The following is an 18166-nucleotide window of genomic DNA, read 5'->3' as shown; positions in this document are numbered from 1 at the left end:
TATCTTTCTAGGAGTAGGAGAGATGGACAAAAGAGGGGATTACTGCTCCCCTCTTGGTAGCAGGCTTCAGCATCTCCATGGCCATTTATACCTTTTAGGGAAGAGGAAGCAATTAGTCCCAAATTTTTGCAGCTGAACTCTCCTAATGTGAATTCACTGCCAGCACGCACACATTCAGCAACAGTCATTTCCCCAAATACATGTCCTCCTTCTTGATTTCTGATCCATTCCATCTTTTAGATTATCATGTAATTGATTAGATAAAAATCTATCTATCTATATATATAGATATAGATATATAGAAATAGATATTATATCTGGCAAAAATACTTACTAAAATTAGTTAATCAAACTCAAAATTAACAGCAACTAGCCCAAGATGGTTGTACATTTCATTTCTCTCCCCCACTGCCCTGATGTTCTAAGTTTTGTGAAGCTGAAGACAGGTATGGGGAGATTCTTGCCTTTTGAGAGATTCACTTGTCTCCTTATTCCCAAACACCTCTCATGCAGGCTTTCTGTATGCCTTATGCACCTAAAATATTCTCCATTTGTTATATACCATCCTGTATGAAGTGCTGTAGATGTATTTCTTTGACACTGAGAATGGCCCTGAAGCATAGCTCTCATTAACCCCCTTCCACGAATAAGTCAGTCGAGTCTCAGGAAGGCTGCATAACTGACCATAGTGGGTCTAACCATTAGGAGTCCACTGGGGATTTTGGCCAAAGTCTCTGTGGCCACACATTGCATGAGGTCCAATTAGCTCCTATAGATGTGGTAACTGTATGTCCTGGTTTGCTCTGGACAGTCCAAGATGTATCTCTGTTCTCCTTGCATCCTGCCAGATTTGACATTTTTCCCTGTCTTTCTTCACTTTCAAAAGCATCCAAATTTGGACAATAAATAATGGGATGACCATGCCTTTGGAACACTGACTGGTACCACAAAGGAGAAAGATGTGTGTTTTTGGTTTCTTCCTCTCTCTCTCTGAAACTTTGCTCTTGATTGATTTTCCTTTACATATCAGACAGGACCTACAGCCTCTCTTGGGGCATTCCTTCCAAGTTGGTCTTCTGAGAGCTTTTCTCTATTAGGATTGTATAATAAACCAGATACGCCCACCAAGATATCCAATTGTAAGAGTGCTATTGTTAAGTATGAAAAGAAAGGATTTTTCACAAGAGTTTCCCAAGTCATTCTCACTGGTGTTTTCTTTTTTTGTTTTTCTGGTTTTTTTTACAGGAATTAGAAAGGAAACTTGGACTAACATTTACTGAATGCCCATAATGCAGCAAATGCTGTGCCAAGACTTTTACATGAATAAATTTCTCATTTTTCCAATGAAATACTGAGATTCGAAAGGATTAAGCAACCTTCCCAGGGCCTGAATAAGGATCCTAAGTTTCACAGTCTGATTCACTCACTCACTTTCCCTCTCCAACATGCTGTCTCCTATTTAAATACAAATATAATACATGCATTAATATAAAAATATGGCTAAGTGGTTAAGATCTACATATTCCATATTTTTAAAAATTTTATTTTTCCAAGGCATTTTTGACCTATATACTATTTTCTGTGTCACACAGCTATGCATTATTACATGGGCTTGTGGTAGCTGGACATATTCATTTTTCCTTTTGTTTCTTACAGAGTTACCAGTGATGTGTATTCCTTTGTGACCAGCTTCAGTAGTTTCGGTTTGGGATGCGGGGCTCCTTAAGTGGCAGAGAAAATTCTGTCTGTGGGTATATTGTTTTTGTTTTTTAATAGTTTGGTGGAACAAAGTAAGGCTTCTCTGTAAAATGTAACAATGCCAAATTTACACAGCACTCACTTCTGAATTAGCCTTCAAAGTTTTGGGTTATTTAAAACCAGCTCTTCAATGATTTCTTTCTGATATACATTCTGCCTATAGAGTCTACAGACTAAGAAGATTTCGGCTTGCATATACTAAGAGAACCAACAAAGAGCACTAAGCTGAAGTGAAGAAGTACAAGCCAGAAAAGGAATTGCTAAGAGAATCCATTTGAGTAACTTTTAAATGTTTTCACCAGCAAAAAAGTGATGCTTGTGGATAATGCACATGCTAGTTAGCTTGATTTAGCTATTCCACAGTGTATATGTATATCAAAACATCATGATGTTTCAAGATCCCTTGGAAAGGAGAAAGTGTGAAATTGCTCCAGAGAAAATGCCAGAGGCCACATGAGGAAGAATATGGACTGTGGAAGGAGGCTGCCAAGTTTGAATGGCAGCTTGGATGCCCACCAGTTACCTAACCTTGGGCAGCTTCACCTTTCTGTGCTTCACTTTCTGTACAAAAAGGGGATGGCAATAGCATCTACCTTGTGGGATTCATGATAAATGTATAAATCCCCATTTTTCAAAAAAAAAATCATGTTTTATACCATAAATACGTACAATTTTTAGAAACAGTAAATGATTTACAACAAACAAAAACAAGCCAGAAAGAATATATTTCCGTCAATTACCTAAATCATTCAACATTCGTTCACAAGCAGGCTGGGCTACTTTTCTTCACAGTTTGATGTCACTGACCTTCTGATTGTGGCCCCCTGTCTGGAAAAAAACAGCATTTTTGTGTTCTTATACTGTGTTTGAGAACAACTTCCCATGTGAATGTGGTGGTTGCCCTGAGTACAATCCCCTCCATTCTTCTCAGCCTTCCACATATACAGAGCTTCTGCTTTGTGGTCCTTGTGGCACTTTTGTGAATCTGGGGACACTCCAAGTGAATGACTCAGAATATTTCAGCATCCAAAACCAGGGCACTGAGCATCTTTGGCCCAGCTGCAGAAACAGTCTGCCATTAGCCAGGTTCTCCTGGAATCTATCCTTCACCCCCAGATAAACGAAAAGGAAATATAAAGGTTTCATATCATAGCTTGCGACCAAGGGAAATGATGAAGCAAAGTCTCCCTCTGCAACTCCTTCTGCAACAGAATTCCAATCCCCTTGACACTAGGCTGGGAATAGAGCTCTGGAAGGAGTGTAATGGAGCAGAAAGAACACTGACCAGCAAACCAGGTGCTGGTCCTAGTTCTGCCACCAACCTGATCCATGACCTTGGGCAAGCCACTGCCATTCTCAGATGTTCAGAAGCTTCATTGTCAAACAAGAATGGACTCTATGCTTTCTGTTTCCTCCAGCTCAGGTATTTCAGGGTTCTCTGAGTTTCTGATTAACTGGTTCTTGCTCATATATTATATTATTGTATATTATAAACAGCAAACCCCGTCATTTATTCTGCCTGTCTCCTATGAGATGGAAAACACTTTGAGGACAACGTCTGCACTGTCCACTTATCTATGCCCTGAAATCAAGTATAATGTCTGACACATAATAAGTACTCAGGAAAGGGGGACCAGCTATTTCTTGGCTAGCCAATAGCTGTAACTGAAGGCCATTTAACAAAGGAGGATGGCACAGCTGATTTTCAGAAAAAGAGTTACTATAGAACAGGACTTACGCTGTATTGCATTTCAAATCTGATTTCAGTGGCACTGACTCTACCACTTTCTGATCAGCCTTAATTCATCACATTATATGCTTATCAGTATAATCCACATGGCTATTTGCTTTGTTTTGTTTTCAAATTTCAACCTGTGTGGGGGAAGGGAGAAGAAACTCTCCTTAACAGTGTTGGCATTTCAACTTGGAAGTGCTTTCCTTGCTGTGTCATTTAAACAAATCTCACCTTCCAAAAGTAAAAACTGGCCAGAGATGCTATTCTTCATACCCTAGCCCTTCTCTACTAGTGTATTAATTGGATTCATTAATTGTTAATTAACAGACTTAATGGATGAACTAGTATTACAAAGAAAATAACTTGAGAAAGCAAGAAAAACTGTTGAATCCACAATTTTGGTGGGTCACTAAATAATATTCTGTTCAAATTTCATTACCTCGCCCAGGCTTCTGACAAGTAAACTGTGACAGTCAACATGCCAGTTTCCCCAAATTAAACATACTTCTTCATAATTAAATATCACAGCTTCATTGTTCCGATAACAAAACTGAAATATTTTCCACCATGATAATATCCTTAGCAGATAATGTCATTGGAATAAAATGATGTTACCACATGATAATAGGCTCTCAATGCCAAAGTCAAGTTAGACTGTTTATTTTCAAAGCAGATCATTACATTGACTTTTTTTCCATTACCAAGTGATTGATGCAGTTTTCAAGGTGACCAACAAAAATTTCACAAAAAAATGATCTAACAATGGGGTTATGTGCTGAATGATTCATATACCAAGGGAGATGCCACATATAGCATCATAGAACCCATTTAAAAATTAACCTTTACCAAACCTTCAGCTGCAGTCTGCTCTGCAAAATGAGAGCAGCTGTCTGAGCCTCCAAAAGTGCCTCAAAACACAATAAAAGCTTGTGTTGACATAGTCCATTTCTTGATAACTATGGAATTCTGGAATAGAACACCTGCTAACAGAGGAACCTGGTGAACAACTAATAGACATGAGCCAACTTATCTTGACAAGCAGCCTGAAGAAAGGTGGCGCTACAAATACCAGGCCCCACAAACAGGCTCTGACCACAAACCAAAGAAAAGCCTTCCTACACACCTCCTAGACCACAGCTCTTTCAGCAACTTAGGAATAAAATCCTATCAGTGAGGTCATCTTCAAATACTAAAGACTAACAATGAATACCTTTCTCTGAGACTCAAAGAACCTACAAAAGTCCTTTCAGGCAGAACATGCTCAGTGCAAATTATTGCATTATCACGTTTCGTCTCTCTGCTTCAGAGGAAGGCAAAAGGAGAGGAGTACTATCTCTAAAATAAAAAATGCTAGGTGATTCGACTTGGATTGATTGACTTTCAGAATCAGATGTGCCATTGGAAAAATACGCCAAGTTCTATACACTTCTCATTTAACAAATATTTAATAAGTAAGGCATGTGCTAAGGGCTGCTGGAGGTTGAAAAAGAAAACAAAACAAAACCCAAAAAAAGTCTACTCTATCCAAATCACGCTGCTTGCTCACTGTTATTTATTTTCTCTGCATGAAGTCATTTGGGCTGGGAGAGTTCCAGTTGAGAGTACTTTGTACAGTCAGTGCTTGCTGCTTGCATGAGATGTGTGCCATGCACAATATTTTTGATGTTGATGTTAATTGGTGTTGAACACAACTTATTTATTATTCTAAAGAATTATACATGTGTTAGGGATGTCTGAGGTTTCAAGGGCCTAAATTGCATGTTAAAGATTAAAAGGGGCTGGGCGCAGTGGCTCACGCCTGTAATCCCAGCACTTTGGGAGGCTGAGACAGGCAGATAACCTGAAGACAGGAGTTTGAGACTAGACTGGCCAATATGGTGAAACCCTATCTTTACTAAAAGTCCAAAAATTAGCCGAGCATGGTGGCGGGTGCCTGTAATCCCAGCTACTTGGGAGGCTGAGACTAAAGAATTGCTTGAACCCAGGAGGCAGAGGCTGCAGTGAGCTGAGATTGTGCCACTGCACTACAGCCTGGGCAACAAAAGTGAAACTCCATCTCAAAAAAAATAAATAAGTAAATAAAAGGGATAGATTTCTCAACTGGGCAATCCAATAAGGTAACACTCACTGGCCATTGGCAAGTATAATATCCAAAGTGTCTGAGAGACAGTGTTAGTACAATCTTTAAATGATCGCTCATTTATGAGAAAAAGCACAGTAATCCAGAGCCCCTTAAATATATTCCAAGAGAGCATTTCTCAATGTCACATGTTGCCCTAGGGAAAAATCCTGTGTGCTCAGGGCTAACCAAGAGCTCTTCAGCCCTGATCGATATAACTGTCCCACAAGATCCCTAGAAATGCCTTCATGCCAAGCTCCTGTCTGGCCCTCCGGCAACTTCCACTGTGATGTCCTCTACCTGAAGGAGATTCTCCTGTCAATAAAGTTTCCAGTTCTAGGCATGCTTGGTCTAGTTTTCATTTTTCTGTAATGATCTATCTGGGTTTCTTGCTCCCATAGTCTTTGCCCTACTTTCTTAGTGTCACATGATTCTCTTCAGTAGCACTTATCCCAATTGTTATTGGTCTAATGTCTCTTTCTCATTAGACATTAAACAGTATGGTGTAGCAGTTAACATCTGGCTTGTTCTCTACCATATTCCTAAAACTTAGCACAGACTTGGCACAGAGTAAATGCTTAATAAATATTTGCTGACTTTCTTGATTCTCATATATTAATCTTTACCCAGGCTCTGGAACCTGTTCGTGGTCAGGGGGAACACTGAATTCTAGCTTAAAACTCATGGAAATCATAAGCAAGTCAAATTTGTTACCAACGTCAACTTTACCTTGTGCCTGCTTGTAGTAGTGCAACATTTGACTTATTCCTCAGAAGAAAAATCCCAACTCTGAACCCCAATTTGGTGGTCTAGGGCTGGGACCATGACTTGCTGCTATTGCCAGTCCTCTCTTGGTAAAGGTAAGTATTGTATGGCTACCTGCTGACAGCCTTCCCTAATGGCCCATATTTCATAGTCTCCACCTCTAGACTCTGCCTATCAGATTTTTCAGATGCTTTTTCTTGACTTATCTGATGCCGTTTGCATATACATCTTTCTGTTGCTTATCATCATACTCTGACTCACTTGAAACCTAGTCTAGATTTGAACAACCTTACTGCTAGAAGCACCATGCAGCTTGTATTGCATATACTTTTAAAATATCTGTCACTTGTTAAAGATAATTAATATACTATTTTGATGTAAAAATTTTGGAATATCTTCATAATTTGTTGTAGAAATTAAATGAAACATATAATTCATTTAATTTAATATTAGCCTCAAATTCTCTGTAGTCATCATTTATTCTTGAGACCTTTGGCAAGTTAAAAACATCCACTCTACAAATTGCTTTCAAAAATAATCAATATTTAATTATTGATTAATTTATTCTTAATTTACCTATTAAATTAAGAAATTTAATAGGTAATAGAGTAACATGATGTTATACCTTGTATACATTAAACATTTATTAACTTGAACTTGGCTGTTACCTTTTCATATTTGGAGCCAATACTTTTTTTAAGCCTCAAGTATTTTTATGGGCCCCTGAGAAGCTCATGGTCCCTAGGCAATATTCCTATAGTGTTGAAGGCAAAAAATTGCCTTATGCTAAGAAAGATTTTTATTCTCATGAATCAATGTAAAGTTCCACAACCTAGCCTTTGCCAATCTTCTAAGACTTGCAAATCTAAATCTGAACAGCTATATCATGGGCAATAAACAAAGCTCTTCCCTTTTAGTGAGATCTCCATTCTATGTTGATTTTCCTATCATTGTAAAATACTGAAGATTTTTATAAAGGCTTAGTACCCTAGTCCATGATCTTTTCAAAGACATGTATCTGAGAGGTGTTAAGGCCCACTGAAGGTCTCTCAGCCCCTCAGTAACTCAAGCCTTCAGCAGGCTCAGGCAAAGCGGTGTCTCCTGCCTAATGCCGAGTCCAGGACAGATTTCTCCTGGTAACTAGGCAGGCACACAAGGACAAACTTGTCATACCAACTGCAATTGTATGTGGGTCCCAAAATAGATACTTCTGGTTACAATATTAATTTACTTCAAATTACATACACATCTCTGAAGTAGTACCAAATAATACGTTTCACAGATACTGGAGATGGGAAAACTTCATTAGATCATACAATTCTCTCTCTTTTTCTCTCTTTTTTCCGGCATCTAAATTTCTCTAGTACCCTATAATTAGTGGGACTCGACATGACCAAACTGTCAACTATTCTGGAAGCACTTACTTAATCATGTTAGCAAGGGACAGGTAAAAATGTGATGTAATTGAATCTATATTTGCTGTTCTTGGGGATTTATTTCTACCCACTGTGTTGGCCCCACAGATACCTCTATCTGTGGGGCCAACACAGTGGGTAGAATAATAGATTATTTCTTACTGTTTCAATAAGTAATATGCTGTTAATTCATCTTTCTAATTCATATAAGTCTGCTAAAGATATGAACATGATTAATTATTTTACATTGCTAGAAAATTCCTCCTCCATTCCTCCAGGGAGCCATTTGCTCATTTACGGATATATCAGTGAAACACAAGTGGGTTGGTCTACCAAAGACTTGTTTCCTTTGGATCAAACCTGCTGGATTTCCATGTGGCTGGATGCTCATCTTCTTTGGGCAGATGACTGAGCAACAGGAGCAGACATTGAAAGTATGGCATCTACAGCCAGACTAGCTAGATTAAAGGCCTGGATCTGCTATTTGCTGTTTGTGAGTCATTGGGAATTTTTCTTAATGTCTCTCTCTCTCTTCTTCACATCTTCACATAGAAAACCACGCTGGGAGTAGGACCCGCCCATAAGGTCACTTGTAAATATTAAACAAATTAGAGTAGTAAGTTGACATAGACTAAATGTTCAGTACATGAAATGTGATTTGTTCATGCCACAAGGGCCAAAATATTTGGTCAAACATTATTCTGGATCTTTTTGTGAGGATGTTTTGGATGAGATTAACATCTAAATCAGTAGACTGAATAAAGCAGATTGTGCTCCCTGATATGGGTGAGTCTCATCCCATCAATTAAGGCATTGAATAGAACACATAGAATCATCCTTCCCTGAGTAAGAGAGAATTCTTCCTGTCTAACAGCCTTCAAATGGAAACATTGACTTTTCTGGTGTCAAGCCTGCCAGCCTTTAGCCAGGAACTACATCATTTGCTCTCCTGGTTCTCAGGCTCTAGCCTTGGACTGTCATGAATCTCTTGCTTGCCAGCTTACTCTGCAGATCCTGGGACTTGCTCACCTCCATAATTGTGTGAGTCAATTTCGTATAATAAATCTCTTTATATACATGTGTATGTGTACATATATTGTTAAATATGTGTATATATACATCTACATGTGTGTACATATCTATCTATGTACAGTCATATGCCACATAATAGCCTTTCAGTCAATGATGGGCTTTATATATATGTTAGCCTGATAAGATTATAATGGAGCTGAAAAATTCTTATCACCTAGTGATGTCATAGCAATTGTAACATCATAGCATAACACATTACTCAGGTATTTGTGGTTTGCTGGTGTAAACAAGCCTACTGTGCTGCCAGTCATATAAAAGTCTAGCACATACAATTATGTACAATACATAATACTTGATAATGATATAAACCACTATATTACTGGTTTGTGTATTTAGTATAATATTCTTTTTATTGCTATTTTAGAGTGTGCTCCTTCTACTTATTAAAAAAAAGAGTTAACTATAAAACAACTTCAGGCAGGTCCTCAGAGGTATTGGAGAAGAAGGCATTGTTATCACAGAAACAACAACTCCATGTGTGTTATTGTCCCTAAAGACCTTCCAGTGGCACAAGACGTGGAAATGGGAGACAATGATATTGATGATCCTGACCCTATGTGGGTCTAGGCTAACGTGTGTGTTTGTGTCTTAGCTTTTAATAAAAAAGTTTAAAAAGTAAAAATGAAAATAAAAAATTTTCAAAATAGGAAAAAGTTTATAGGCTACAGATATAAAGAAAGAAAATATTCTTTATAACTGTGCAACATGTTTGTGTTTTAAGCTATCACAAGTCAAAAAGTTAAAAAATGTAAAAGTTTATAGTATAAAAGTTACAGTAAGCTAATTTATTATTGAAAAAAAAAGAGAAATGTTTTTATAAATTTAGTGTAGCCTAAATCTACAGTGTTTATAAAGTCAACAATTGTGTAGACCCACAACTCACTCACTGACTCAGCCAGAGCAACTTCTAGTCCTGCAAACTCCACTCACAGTAAGTGTTTCATACAGGTATATCATTTTTTATTTTTTATATAATATTTTTACCTTACCAGTTCTACGTTTAGACACACAAATACTTACCACTGTGTTACAACTGCCTACAGTATTCAGTACAGTAACAAGCTATACAGCATAGAGGCAGTACATGTAGCCTAGAGGCAGCAGGTTATACCATATAGCCTAGATATGTAGTAAGCTATGCCATCTATGTTTGTGTGAGTACACTCCATGATGTTTGCATGGTGATGAAATCACCTAACAACACATTTGTTTGCATGTATCCTCATTGTTAGGTAACACATAATGTGTGTGTGTGTCATATATATAATGACATGTTATATATATGTGTGTGTGTGACATTGTCACTTATAATAAATATGATATATGATATATATATATATATGTTATGTATATATAAATCTGGCTTGAAGATGGATGGGGCCATGTAAAAAGAAATGTGAGAAGCTTCTCAGATGCTGAGAAAAATCCCTTGCTGACAGCCAGTAAGGAAACAAGGATCTTGGTCCTACAACCACAAGGACTGAATTCTGCCAGGAAGCTGAATGACTGCCCTTGGATGTGAATTTCTCCTAGAAACTCTAAACCAAAGATTTACTTCTTTTTAAAAATTCTCACTAATATCCTAAAAACGTAAATTAGTATTATCAACTTATAGGAGCAGAAACCAAATTTCACAGCCATTAATTAATCACCCTTTCTAAGATCACAAAACTAGTAAATAATAAAGCCAGGGGATTTGAACTAAAATCTCCTTAACGATATAGCTTGGGACCAGGTGCTGTGGCTCATGCCTGTAATCCCGGCACTTTGGGAGGCTGAGGTGGGTGGATCACCTGAGGTCAGGAGTTCAAGACCATCCTGGTCCACATGGTGAAACCCCATATCTACTAAAAATATTCAAAAATTTAGCCGGGTGTGGTGGTGGGTGCCTGTAATCCACTCTACTCGGGAGGCTGAGGCAGGAGAATTGCTTGAACCCAGGAGATGGAGGTTGCAGTGAGCTGACACAGTGTCACTGTACTCCAGCCTGGGTGACACTGGGTGACAGAGTGAGACTCAGTCTCCAAAAAAAAAAAAAAAAGATGATATAGCTTGAGTTCTTAACATTATATCTACAATAACAATACAAGCTAGAACCTAGAAAACTTTATGCTGTTTCTGTCCACAGAAAGCTAGATTTTAAGTATGAAAATCTGATCCTAAAGAATATTGTCAGCCAGGTATGGTGGCTCATGCCTGTAATCCCAAAACTTTGGGAGGCCAAGGTGGGTGGATCACCTGAGGTCAGGAGTTCAAGACCAGCCTGTCCAAGATGCTGAAACCCTGTCTCTACTAAAAATACAAAAATTGACCAGGCAGGTGGTGGACGCCTTTAATACCAGCTACTCAGGAGGCTGAGGCAGGAGAATCACTTGAAGCCAGGAGAAGAAGGTTGCAGTGAGCTGAGATTGATCCACTGCACTCCAGCCTGAGCAACAAGAGCAAAATCGCATCTCAAAAAAAAAAAAAAAGAAAAGAAAGAATATTGCCAATTTTAGGAAGTGATCAAAGCAGGGATTAGCAGGATCAGATTTGCATTTTCAAAGATTTCTCCAGAAATGTGGAGGATGTGGGTGGGTTAACGGAGGAAGCAATATGAGATGAGACTCTAAATAAGGTTAGAACTATAGGGATGGAAAGGAAGAACAGACAGAAAGAATATTAAAACATAAGACTGGACGTATCAACGATTGATTGATAATAAAAAGAGATCAATAAAAAATGAGTCAAGTATGTGTCTGGGGAGATAGGATGAATAGTGAAATGGAGTTTCAAACGGATGAGCAAATTTGTAGAGCAAAGGTGGTTGGTTCATTTCCACACCTAAGACATTCAAGGCATCCATATAAGAATGAAATATTACTTCTAGTGACAATAGAGGTGAGGTATGAAGAGAGAGATTGGGGTGTCATCATTAAGGGGACAACTAAAGCCCTCCAAGTGGGCAGGGCTACTCAGGGAGAGAAGCTAAGGAAGGAGAGCAGTGATTAAAAGATGAAACCCTAAGCAACACCAACACTAAGAGCAGAAGAGGAAGGGAATTGGGAAAGAAAGGATAAATTGTAGAAGCAGGAAAAACACAAGGGGAAATTTATTGTACATATTTCTCCCCTGCTGTGGTATGTATGCACAAACATAAGTTAAGAAAAATTATTGAGAAATACTATTTCCTTATTTAATTACTCCCATATAATTAAAGACATCCCATCCTCCTCAGTTTTGAAACAGTGTACAGTGAGTTCCTAGCTCACTGGGTTAGGAAAAAACAGAGACAATGAGTCAGTACTTATTCCTCCATTTTCTGTGCCAATTCCCTCTTCAGTCTCCAAGCTGTCTCCCTCTTCTGTGAATGTCCACACCATGGGTGTTTGAGGTGAAGCCTGGCAGCTCCAGTCTGCCCCTGCCCCATGCTTTTTCTCTTACATGAAGCCTTGATTAATTATCCTTTGCCTTCAAATAAGAAAATTGGTTCTCTAAAATGAAGAAATTCAAGTTTCAGATTTCAATTAACTTAGTGACTGCTATATCAATGGGTGAATCATACCACTTTGGGGAATGAAATTAACAAAAGTAAATGAAAGTAATAAAGGCGGCACCCAGGGCAAAATCACCCTTTCATTACATTACCTTCTACCAAATAATTTTAGATTATTCTTAGCAGAAGAAAAAAAAACTTTGGAAGAATTATAATTGGCAAACCTTCATTAGTAAAAATTAAATCAATCAAGAAGGGCCTCTGGTTCTTTGATTTGGGTTCAGCATATTCAGTTTCCTCATTTCCAAAGCCTTGATTTTATGTCTCCTCCAACCCCCTACTTAAATTTCCAGCATCATCACAACCATTATATATTTTATTTGTGTATTCATTTAGAATCTATTTTCCACCATGCAAAATCCATGAATGTTGAAGACTCTTTTTCTACTTTATTCACAGCTGAATTTCCAGTATGTAGAACAATTTTTGACATATAATACATGCTCAACAAATAAATTACTTTTTTAACATCAACATCAAATTTATTTCTACTACATGATACCAAAAACTAAGATATAAATTATTACTAAAAATTATAATATTAACAAATTTGAGGGCTGTATAGTGAAAATACTCCTAGTAGTGTTCGTATGGAGGTACATAACCTTGAACAGTTAATTTCTCTGGACTTCATTCTCTGTAAAAGAACAGTGAGGCAAATTAACCCTTAAGATCCCTTAGAGCTCCAGAATCTAAGGATTCTAAGTTTAGGGTAAGGCAAGGAAATGAAAAAAGAGAATGGGAAGGTCAATATCTCAGAGTGCTTTTAATAATGGAATGGTGGCCTCAAAGAGTAAAATGGGAAAGAGGTAAAAGTGAGGGTGTGAATAAGTAGAGAAAGTAGTCAGTCAACTCTGAAAAGCAGGGTAGAAATGAGAGAGTTCAAGAGGAGACAGTTCATGAAGTGTTTGTGCTTAGGCAAACATTGTGCACTTCAGGATGAAAGAGACAAGACCAGGGATGTAACTTGTCATCTCTTAAGAAGTTGTTGAGGAAGGAGTCCTGAGTTAATAACTGCAGGAAGGAGGAGAACTACTTAGGAACAAAGTTTTTGTTGGGACCCTGGTATTACTAGCTATCCCTGAGGAGCCTCGGTTTCCTGGCTGACTCCAGGCTGCTGACAGTGTCTTTTCATTCTCAGATTTGAAGGTAGAAGATGAGCTGATGAAGTGACTCAGATACATATTACACTTGAAAACTCCAAAGAAAATTCTTGGTGGCCCTTTCTAGAAAATCTCAGAGGATGGTTCAGCTACTGCAAGGCCTTTCCCCTCTGTCTTGCCTGTGCTCACCACCACAAATAAAAGAGTGTTTTTCTGAATCCTTATTTTGTTTCACGAGGCCCAAATCTCAAACTAATATGCAGTTAAAATGTAGACATTAGAGGGGATTTTTCTTAGAGAAAATTCAAGTTTCTCAATAAGAACATACTTGCACAACATTCAAAATGACTTTAAGTAAATATTTGGTTTCATTTGCTCCATTCTTTTTTTTCTTCCACTCAGGAAAGAATGCACCAAACACATTCATGTCAATTTTCTTTCCTTTTTTTTTTTAAGCAAATGACAAAGACCCAGCTTTACTTTTTTTTTTTTTTGAGACAGAGTCCTGCTCTGTCGCTCAGGCTGGAGGGCAGTGGTGTGATCTCGATTCACTGCAATCTTCACCTCCTGGGTTCAAGCAATTCTCCTGCCTCAGCCTCCTGAGTAGCTGGGATTATAGGCACACACCACCATGCCTGGCTGATTTTTAAAATTTTTAGTAAAGACGGGTTTCACCATGTTGGCCAGGCTGATCTCGAATTCCTGACCTCAAGTGATCCACCTGCCTCAGCCTCCCAAAGTGCTGGGATTATAGGCATGAGCCACCACACCTGCCCACAGCTATACTTTTTTAAACCTAAGCTTAATTTTACAATTTAAACAACTGTCCAAACTTAACAAGTTGCCAGCATTCATTCACAACTAGAAAACATTCTTAATTTATATTAAACCAGAAATGTATTATCATTATTGCATTAATATATTTTGCTACTAAATGCTGAAAAAAAAATTAAAGTTATTTCTGTAGAACAGGGGTGCCCAACCCTTGGGCCACTGACCTGTGGCAGTCTGTGGCCTGTTAGAAATTGGATCTCACAGCAGGAGGTGAGCAGTGGGTAAGCCAGGAAAGCTTCATCTGTATTTACAGCCATTTCCCATTGCTGGAAATATCTCCTGAGTTCCATCTCCTGTAAGACCGGCACAGCATTAGATTCTCACAGCAACGTGGACCCTACTGTGAACTACACATGTGAGTGATCTAGGCTGCATGCTCCTTATGAGAATCTAATGCCTGATGATCTGTCACTGTCACCCATCACTCCCAGATGGGACTTGAGGAACACAAGCTCAGGGCTCCCCTGATTCTACATTAAGATGGTCGTATAATTATTTCATTACAGATTACAGTGTAATAATAGAAATAAAGTGCACAATAAATGTAATGTTCCTGAATCATCCCAGAACCATCCCCCACCCCCACCCCATTGTGGAGAAATTGTCTTCCATGAAACTAGCCTCTGGTGCCAAAATGGTTGAAGACTGTTGCTGTAGAAGATTCATCTTGTCAATGTTAATCTCACAGCAGGACGATACTACAAGACTCACATTTCAGACACAATGGAAAAGCAGATCCATGCTGGTGTTACTGTGCAATCTCATCCTACTACAAAAGGGTAAAGTCTCACCTTGGAATATGTTTAATAAAAAGGTAAAGTGCACACAGAGATTTCAACAATTTTAAAGACAAAAAATAGGTCCCAACAATAAACTCAAAAGTTTATGACAAATAGGGGCTCTGATGAGCTGTTTATAAATACTTTGGATTAAGTACAGTTATACGGAAAGTCAAGTTTATTTGAAATCTTAAAAAAAGTTCCTGTTAATCCTCAAATGGCACTTGTTATTGTTTAACATTTCTGTTAAATGCATGCATTGAATTACTTATTATCCAAGCCAGCAGCTGCTTCTTACCATTTATCGTTTAGGACTTTAACTGGCCGTCTTTTTCAAAATTGATTCCTTCTTGACCATTCTTGACAATCCTCTTTGTAGTAATTTTTCTGCCAACCATTTTAGTAGAAACTGATAGCGATTTGAAGTTGCTCATCCCAGTACCACCAAATGAGATGAAAGAGAATGAAGTGAGACCCCGTGACTTAGTGACCTGAATGAAATAAATCCAAAGAAATCAAATGGAAATGGGTCCCTTCTACCAAAAACTTTCCCTGAAGACATCATCTGGGTTACGGGATGTGAAGCCAAACTCACAGGGACTGTCAAAATGATTTCCACCTCCTTTCCACCAATTAATCCTTTTTTGCCATATTTGTTATAGATACCCCACTTTTTAGCATCTGACAGCACCTCATAGGCCTAGGCTACTTGTTTGAATTTTCTCTCTGCTTCTTCTTTATTCTCAGGATTTTTATCTGGGTATTACTTCAGTGCCAGTTTTTGATATGCCTTTTTAATATCCTCAGTTGAGGCATGTTTCTGCATGCCTAGAATTTCGTAGCAAACCGCCATGCTTTAACAGATTGTTGGAACAGGTCCAAGGATAGAGATGACTGGCAGGGAGACACAGGGGAGGCAGGGCAGTGGCTGGGGGCTCTTCTAGGCTCCAGCACCCCTGCACTGGTGGCAGCAGCCAGTTCAGCTCTTTAAAAACAAAATCTAGTTGACAACATAGCATCACTAAAATTTCATTAAAGAAAAAAATCACTAACATTAAATATAATCAAGTAAAAACATAACTATTTCTCTAGCATAGCTACCTACAATTGCAGTAGCATTTTTTAATTAAAACCAAAAAGAAGATAAATTCATCAAATCCCACTAGAATTCACTGAATGCAGCTACAAATTTTTAAAATATAAAACAATGAGCTTGTTTTTTGAATGAATCTGTACATTCTTCTACTTGTTTATTTAAACTATGACTGTTGTGTTTAAATATTACAAAGAAAATAAATACACCCTTTATGGAAAGAAGTGGAACCAATAATTTTAAATGACCTAATTAGCTCTACCAATCCATTCAGCTTCTGCTTTTTAGTCAATACCAGAAGAAAACTATGACTTCCTGGATTTGGAAATGATACACAGCCCTCAATGGACTTACACAATAATGTTGCCCATTTTTTCTTCCACACGTAACAGCAACTTATCTTTATTCATTTTTTCTAAAGTAAAAATTTGCGTATCATCTCAATTTTTTAAGCGATTTCTAGTAATATGTGAAGAGTATTCCAGGCATGTCTTAGCAGGCAGGGGAGGAAGGTAGACCTACTGGTTTTATTTTAATGAGAACTTTAGGGGACCAAAGATAAAATAAACATGGCTGGGCCTCTTGGGACTGAGGAGTGGCCCCATAAATCTGGGAATAATGACTCCTGCTTAGCTTTTCAGGCATTATGCTGTTTGAAAATAAACTTATTTGAAGGGAAGAAGAGTCAAGACAATATCTTGGGCCGGGCACGGTGGATCATGCCTGTAATCCCACTATTTTGGGAGGCCAAGGCGGGTGAATCACTTGATGTCAGGAGTTCAAGGCCAGCCCGACCAACATGGTAAAACCTCATCTCTATTAAAAATACAAAAAAATAAAAAATAAAAATAAGCCGGGTGTAGTGACGCATTCCTATCTCAGCTACTCAAGAGGCTAAGGGAGGAGAATTGCTTGAACCCTGGAGGTGGAGGTTACAGTGAGCCGAGATTGCGTCACTGCACTCCAACCTGGGCAACAGAGTGAGACTCTAAAAACAAAAGACATTACCTTGGTCCATTAGCTAAGTGTTTATTTATAAAGGTAAATGGTTTGAGTACTGTATAATGTGGTATCATTAAAATTGTAAGTCCAAGCTGCACAAAGAATGTGGACCAGGGAAGGAGGAGAGGGTACAGCAATTAAAACATTTATTAAATGGAAAAGCACATTACTAGAAGTGCCGTGGACCACTAAGAACACACTGTGACTCTAGCAAAGAAGTTATATTCTGAGGGAAAAAATGAGTAATTTTTGCCCTACTGCTTCCCCTCATCCCACCATCACCACCAATAGCAAGGCATGGTTTCTAACATTTCTCAAGTGAGTCTACTCATTCTTCAAGTAACATGTTATACAGATAAAAGACCAATGAAGGGAAGCTCCTGTATTGATTTTTTAGATAGCTGGTGAAACGTTACTTCTGGGTGTGTTGAAAGAGGTTTCTGTAAGAGATTAGCATGAATCACTAGACTAAGTAAAGAAGATCTGCCCTCAATAATGTGAGCAGGCATCATCCAATTCTTTAACAGCCTAGCTAGAACAAAAAGGTAGAGGAAGGGTGAATTCTTTCTTTCTCCTTAAGCTGGAGCATTCATCCCCCTTCCTTAGACACTGGAGCTCCTGGTTCTCAAGACTTCAGATTCCAGGACTTAGATCACTCCTCAACACTGAGCTGTCAGGCCTTTGGATTCAGAATAAATTATACCATGAGCTTTCCTGGTTCCCCAGCTTGCAGACATCATATCATTAGACTTTTGGGCCTCTATGATTGCATGAGCCAATTCCCATAATAAAAATGTATTTGTTTTATGGGATATATAGGATATATATCTATATCATATATATGATATTGAAGACATCATATCATTAGACTTTTGGGCCTCTTTGATTGCATGAGCCAATTCCTATAATAAAAATGTATTTGTATTATGGGATATA

At 38.2% G+C, this 18166-nt stretch overlaps 1 pseudogene; it reads right to left on the bottom strand.

Annotated features, from left to right (window-relative positions):
- Nucleotides 1-12973: 12973 nt before the first annotated feature.
- Nucleotides 12974-15988, bottom strand: LOC105710811 (dnaJ homolog subfamily B member 6-like; annotated as a pseudogene).
- Nucleotides 15989-18166: the final 2178 nt, after the last annotated feature.

The sequence above is a fragment of the Aotus nancymaae genome, unplaced genomic scaffold, assembly GCF_030222135.1.
Source record: "Aotus nancymaae isolate 86718 unplaced genomic scaffold, 86718_ANA_hifiasm-v0.15.2.pri h1tg000036l, whole genome shotgun sequence".
In the NCBI taxonomy this organism is placed as follows: domain Eukaryota; kingdom Metazoa; phylum Chordata; class Mammalia; order Primates; family Aotidae; genus Aotus; species Aotus nancymaae.
This window is presented reverse-complemented; position numbering and strand designations above follow the sequence as displayed.